Below are 7,672 nucleotides of genomic sequence, written 5' to 3' on the forward strand. Positions count from 1 at the left end.
TCAAACTTTTGAAAGGTTTTTAAAGGAATCTTTGGTGCAACTGTTCAGCTCTGCTGTTGTGCAAAAGCGGTTACATAAACCATAAGTAAACTAATGGGCATGACTGCATTCTATTAAAACTTTTTAAAAACAGACCTTGCAAGTTGAGCATTTCCAATTACAGGAAAAAGCATCCTATGCCTAGGTGGTTAAATAGGAAATACAGAAATACTTAATGAAAAGTAGATTTTTGTTTGAAATGCTCATTGGTTATTTCAAGGCAACATAATTGAACTACATAAGAAAGGTGAATTTAGCTATTAAAAAACTTTTGGAAAGGGAATGGTTGGTACACAGGTAAATAGGAGAATGTCTGATGGGAAAAGTGGGTAGACCAGAAATTTAGTAAGTTGGAAGATGGGGGATTGATGCTAGCTGTAGGCCTTCACCTATAATTTAGAAATGTCTCCAGGAAACTAAAGAAATGTCACTAGTACTGGATGACTTTTAGTGATAGTCTTGTATTTGTAGGTGCATGAATTGTTTAAATACAGTGTGATTTGGCTCTAGGTATATATTGCTGGTAAAGCCTCACCCAGTCATGCTAAGTGGTGTTAAGAATATTCTGGAAAGTTGGTTGATAATAATTACACAGTGTACATTTTAAGATTAAGTGTGACATAAACCATGAGCAGCCAGTTTTTAAGGGTGTGGGGTTTGACTTCAGATTTTTAACTTTAGTGACCATGAGATCTGGAATAATCGGAACCATCCAGAAATTTGATATTTAAGATACTTAGTTAAGCCAATTTCATATGATCAGACTGATAGCAACTTGCTAGATTATAAGCTATACTTAAGACCCATGTAAGTTTCTTTTTTATCGGGTAGGGAGTACTGGGGATTGAACTTAGTGGCATCCCAAGCCTATTTTGAATTTTATGTAGAGAACAGGATCTTACTAAGTTGCTTAGCACCTCGCTTTTGCTGAGGCTGACTTTGAACTTGTAGTCCTTCTGCCTCAGCCTCCTGAGCTGCTGGGATTACAGGCATGTGCCACCGCGTCCGGCCCATGTAAGGTTCTTGGCACACATAAAGTAGCTCTTTCCCTTGTGTGACTAGAAGTGGCAGCCTCTGGGGTATGTATTTGTGACTCAGCAGCTTATAGATTGGCCAAGTCTGTTTTCCTGGACCATTCTGGTATTGGTGATTCAGTGACAAGGAGGCACATGGCATCTAATCCACACAGCACCACCACCAACAGACAGTTCAGTCCTTTGAGACTCAATTGAGTCCCGAAAGAAGACCAGCTAATGTGATCCTGTCATTTCTGCCTCATGAGCACTTAATGGATAGCCTGCTGCTAGAACTTCATCTCACTTTGATCTAATATCTGCTTTAAAACAGGTGCCATATAGTTTGACAGTGCTTTTATACTTTTATCTTTTTGAAAAGTGAACATAGGCTGGGTGTGTAGCTCGGTGGAACACATGCTGAGCATGCCCAAGACCCTGCGTTCGACCCCCAGCACCAAGAAGAAACCCACAGAAAATCATACCACTGCTTTTAAAGAGTTTTAACATGTTCTTGCAGTTCTCTTACTAAAAAGACACTATCGTACATGTTATCTTGGCGAACCTAAAACTTGAAAGCTTCTTAAGTCTTTCAAAAGGAAAATATAAAAAGGAGCCAACCCTAGTCAACCCCGAGCCTATGAGAGTCCAGACTCAGAAGGATTATGCCCTCTTTGTGGGAAATTTCCTTGTGTCAGACTGTTGCATGAATAGGTCTTGTTGAAGCCACAGGGTCCAACCATACTCCTTAATTCCTCCTGTTTGGGGGTTGCATTAGTTTGTCTGTAGTCTGTGGTAAGAGGTCCTTGGAGCAGATCCTCATGGATGATAAAGCTGGCTGTGAGGAAGCAGAGTGAAAGCTGACAGGGAGGTGGTTACATAAAGTTCTAGCCTTGTGTAGTGGATGAAGCACTACCTCCCAGCACATACCCGCCCACTGTCCTAAGCAAATTATTGTTAATCTACTCATCTGTAAGTGTGGCAGCTTTGATTTTCTAAAAGTGGCCACTGCAGTATTCCTGGTCCCACATACTCTTCCCAGCCTCACTATACCTCTGAATAAGCAGTCTACTTCCCCTCTCTATGAGCCTGGCAGGATTTATGATTGCTTTGAGTAGCAGATTATGGTGGAAGTGATGCCCTGTGACAAAGTGATTTGGGGCAGGTGTAATGGCTCATGCCTGTAATACCAGCAACTCAGGAGGCTGAGACAGGAGAATCACAAGTTCAAAACCAGCCTCAGCAACTTAGCCAGGCCCTGTCTCCAAAAAAAAAAGAGCAGGGTCGGGGGTTGCTGGGTATGTGGCTCAGTGGTTAAATGCCCCCGGGTTCAATTCCTGATACAAGAAAAAAAAAAAAAAAAACAAACAAAAATGAACAACAACAACAAAAAACCCAAAAGTGACTTGGCTTCTGCTTTCTCTTGTGCATGTTGCAAGGAAACCCTGGCTTCATGGAGAGGCCAGGTACAAGAGTTTGGGCTGACAGCTCCAGCAAAGGTCAACTGTTAACAACCACCAGATGTGTGATAGAACCTCCAGAAGGTTCCAGCTTCTGGACTTTGACCTCCCATGTGAGCTCCCAACCATGGGAAGCAGAGAGAATCCATTCTTGTTTTCTTTCCAAGTTCCTCATACACAGATCTATGCACATAATAAGTGGTCATTGGAAGTGTTAAGTTTTGGGGTAGTTTCTTATATAGGTACAATAACTGGGACAGGTAAACACCATTATCTTTGTTTTACACAGGTTACATAAACTGCCAGACCCAAGACAGCTAATTACTAAGTGGTGTAGCCCCAAGTCAACCAGACAGATTGACTTCAGACACTTCATGTTGTTCCTGCATTGTCACCATGGAACTCCAGCCTGGATTTTTGCTGTGAATTGGAATACTAAAGGAAAAGGTTTCCTTTGGGCTTTTTAGTGATCAAGAACGGAGAGCAGGGTGCTGTTCAGGGAATCCACTGTGTGGCCATCATTTTCTGTGATAGCATAGGTTCAGTGATGCTGAGAAAACCCCAATATTTAGGTGCATTAGTATAACAAAAATTCGTTTTTGTTCAAACTATATGTCTGTGCTCATTGTTGAGCGGTCTGTACTCACTCTGGAGACCCAGACCATTGCAGGAAAAATCTTGACTTACACTTCCACCATCAGCAAGTGAGGGATGGAGGAAGTGGTGAATCATGTGCCAAAAAAGGCCTCTGCTCTGAAGGGACACATCCATTTTTGTTCAGATCCCATACTAGTCATGTGACCACACCTAACTCTTGGAGAGAAGCACCAATGACGCCTCAGATCCATTCTTTGGACAGCAAATAATCTGTTCACCCTCCTGTGTATGAAACATACCCCCTTTTCAAGAGCGGTAACCTGAGAATTCCTTTCTGCCATGGTTTCGGGTCCAGACTTCAGGCTCTGTGAGTCATGTACTGACGGAGGGGTCTGAGTTTCAGGACTGAGAAGGTGGCATTTCTTCATGAACTAAGAAACTGCGCTCCACCTGCCTGCTATGTAATAATGTTGCAGCGAACAAAACACCTATTCAAAAAGGAGAGAAACAGCAATTTTGATGTGCTGCTAGTTCACTGTTTGAAGGCTCCCATTTCCAGCAAAAAGTTGCCCTTCATTAGTAGCCAAGATGTCAGTTTGTTGACAGTAAGAAGCAGGAGTGAAAGGACTGGGGGAATTAGTACCTTTCACAGGTGGGAAATGGGAACACTTTGAAGAAGGAGGGCTGATTTCTAGCAAGATTATCAATATCAATTGCTGATTTCTAGCCGTACAGCTAATTTGGCTCATGCACCCTAATTTTGGCTACCCAGAAAAAGAGGTGTATCAGTTATTGATCATCTGTCCCGATTGCTGAGGATCACGAAGAGCTATCATCAATCATCACAGCAGCCTGTGTACTATGGAGCTCATCCCCATTTTATAGATAAGGGAAGCCATGTACAGAGGGATTATGTTGGTTGCTTAAGGTCACAAGGCTAAATATTAGGAATAGGATATTTGATGTCAGGTTCCTTTCAAAGGAACAGAAATATAAAGTGTAATTAAGGAAAAAGTAAAACTTTGTATTTTCTTCTAATTCTTTATTTTAAATATCGATTTAAATTTTATTTTATATCTCATGTTATTTAGCAAATCTAATTTAAGCTTAATTTTCTATTTCCATTTTAGTGGATAGTGAACATACATGTACTTTTGATTTAGATTTTTTATGGGTTCTTTTCTTGGTTTCGAGACCTACCTAACCAGTAAATGGGTGCCAAGAAATTAATTCATAGTTCTCTTTGCAACCTGGAGAATTTTTAATAATGCTCGGAAGGGAAAAGCCACAGTAAAAAATTGTCAGTATATTTTAAAAATTGCTGCAGTATTAAAATATATGATTGCTGAGAACTAATATATATAAAACCACAGGGTGGCAGTCATGGTATGTTTTTCTCTTCTGGCAATTTTGTGCATTTCTCAAAGATACTGGTGTGGAGAATCTATTTTATGCTAAATTGAAGAGAGGACATGTTCATTTCATTGGACAAATCCAAGTACAGATTCTCCATAAGTAATTATTGATCAGTTTTAACTCAATAGCAATATGGCTGTTGTACAGGTCGGTATGAACTTATATATGTTTTTTTTTTTTTTTCTGAAACTTTTTATTCCCCTGTCTTTGATTCCCTTGTCCTAAACATACCTGCAGAGAATGTGTCCTTATAAAAGTGAAATCCCTTATAATCTGGAAGGTAAGAAAGGATGTGGACAACCCCAGGTCTCTTTTTATTTGCTTTTTGAATGTGATAAAAATCTGCATCTGTCCTTTTCATAATCACCCATTCTACCTAGCCCTGACCATCACAGTTTATTTAAATACAGCCACTTTGCACATAATATCATCTAACAGGTACTGTGTGCCTAACACTGGCCTAAGCCTTTACTCAGTGTGAAACACCCTGGGAGGCACCTACTATTGTTGCCACCATAAAGAAACAATGCACAGTAGACTAAACACTGAAAAAGGTGGTTAACTTGCGGTCAGTGGAATTGCTGTTGATTATATTGGATAGCACAGAAAAGGGTACTATCCTGGCAAGGCAGTTTTCATATGTGGTTGGATGACTCAGAGAAACGTGGTGAGCCCAAGTTACAATGGCCATCCTCCTGTGCCATCTTTAGTTCTTACCAATAAAGCAGCAACTCCTCTCCATTAACCTTATACTTTATGGGTTTGAGTTCATGAGCTGTGGTTTTAGTGGGAATGCTAGAAGTTAAGGAGCAGGAGGTTTGAAAGTGAAGAGACAGGGAAGAACCCTGGATGTGTGTTGGTCTATTTCAAGGGTGAAATGAATGATTGATTAGCCAGTCAAGTAGCAGGTTTCTGGGGCCATGCATTAATTGATAAGAACTCAGATCAAATTCTCTAAATGACTAGCTTGGAATCTTTGCTAGAACACACTGAATGAAGCATTATATTAATCCTATTACATTTTCCTCTGACCATGCCACATTATATTGTATTTGGCATCAGGATTATCGAGGGTGTGTGGTTCTCGAATGACCACAAGGTGGGGCAAGATGATACTCAACTAAATATATTCCATAAGCTTTTGGGGAATTTTTTTTCCTGTCAGTTTTAACATATGAAGCTGTCTGTGTGTGTGCACATTTGCACTTTTTTATGGTCATAGGTTAAAACCATAACATCAGTAATAAGCTTGTAGCTGATGAAGCCCACTCAGGCTCCTCCCTCAGGGCTTGTGAATGGCTTCACAATGTTATGGAGTCTTTACACCCAACACTTTGAGGAAGGTGAAGCCTTATAGGAACTTTAATATGGGGCAACTTTGGAGAAGGCTGCAGCTGTGAGTTATTGGGGGCTAGCATTCACAGTAGCTGGGGGATTTGGTGTGCCAATCTGGTAAAGTGCTTGGGTTGGACAAAGGACCAACATCGTCCCTACATTTTGCCATTTTAATATCTACAAATGTGTAATGATCCTTACAGAATCGATAATTGGGTATGCAAATTGCTAGTGTTTTCTCCATCTGCACACTAATTTTAAGCTTATAACTTTTACAGTCTTTCACTCTAAACACCAGTTATTTTCGGTGAAGTAAACCTTCTAAAATATTTTTCTCCTAAATATTTTAGTCTCTAATTCTTTCTTTGCACCTAGAGGGTTTATTTTTTTTTTTGCTTGAAGTGCCACCTTAGATGCCAATTTCTCAATGCCTCCCCCAGTCTTTCTAAAACTGGATTGTTTTCTTGTTACCAAGTCCTCAAAACCTGCTGTATTCCTGTCATCATTATTAGCAATGCTGTAGAATGATCTGAGTCCCAGTTTTTCCAGGAAAACAGAAGGTACTTCATGTTTTGGGGGGCATAAAGGGTTTGCTATGAGAATTTAGAAACTTTCTAGATTCTGGGAAGATTTTGGGGTTGGGGGCATGCAACAAAGGCCAGGAAACCAAGGGGAGGGAGATGTTGCTGAATATCTCTGCCTGCAGTAATAGCACAGGTGGTTCTCTGAAGTTTACCAGGAAGTTGCTGCAAGTCTTAATCTCTGGGAGTCTCCTGCTGTTGCAGGGTGCAGCCGTGACCAGGAAGCCACTCTGAATCTCATTTGCTAAAGAGTCTGGCCGAATTTACTTATAGGAGGTCTAGCTTCTCTCTCTCTTCCCTCTTCCAAGTCCTCTATGGGCATCTCCACAGTTCAGGAAGAGGATGGTGGGAGATCCTAAAGGGGATGTTGGTTTTGCTCAGTTGATAACAGGCAATCTGTCACATGCTTCATGATAGATGTCAAAAGAAAAAAATGTTCAAAAATTTAGTTAAATAACCTAATTGGTTTTATTTGCCATTCGTGAATGAGGAAACATCTCATTTAAAAACAGAGAGGATCTCCCTCTGGCATGGAAGAAGAGTTGTAGGGTAGCTTGAACAGGAACAAGAAAGCAACATAATACGAAGAGCAGATTGGTTAACATCAGGTTACTTTAGGTTACATTCCCTATAAAGATTAAAGACTGGATTTCCTTAGCATGTTGGCTACAAAGGACCTGTGTGGGGTTTTGGGTTTTCTCTCTCACATTTCCCTGATTTCTCTGAAGTTCTGATAAACAACTTAGTTTCAGTTGGGTGATGTGGAACTTCAGCACAAGTGATTCCATTTTGGTTTGGTCTGTTGGAACTTAGTGCAGAAGTTCATTTCAAATAGGTGGTTTTCTATAAATTTTATTTAATATGGATTATGAGCTTCTCACCAGCTGGAGAATATAGCTTACCCATTGTTATGTTCTCAGGGCCTAAAACAGTTTCTGGAAAAGAGAGATACTCAATAAATATTATGCAGTGACTGAATAAGTGAATGAGAATAGGGCAATAACTCCTGGACACAAGATGATTTGAGTTGAATTGTAAGCAATGCTATGAGACATCAATTTCGTTCTCCAGAAGACCCTTATATTTGCTGATTTATGGCAGAAATAATGGTAATTCAGGATGATATCTGTTCCGGGCTGATCAGAACTGTCACATTTCCGAAATCTAAAATCCTCAGTAGGAGGGAAGCTTTGAGTCAGGACACTGAGGCTGGTGAGACACCTGGGGCTCC

The sequence above is a fragment of the Sciurus carolinensis genome, chromosome 8 (assembly GCF_902686445.1).
Source record: "Sciurus carolinensis chromosome 8, mSciCar1.2, whole genome shotgun sequence".
NCBI lineage: Eukaryota > Metazoa > Chordata > Mammalia > Rodentia > Sciuridae > Sciurus > Sciurus carolinensis.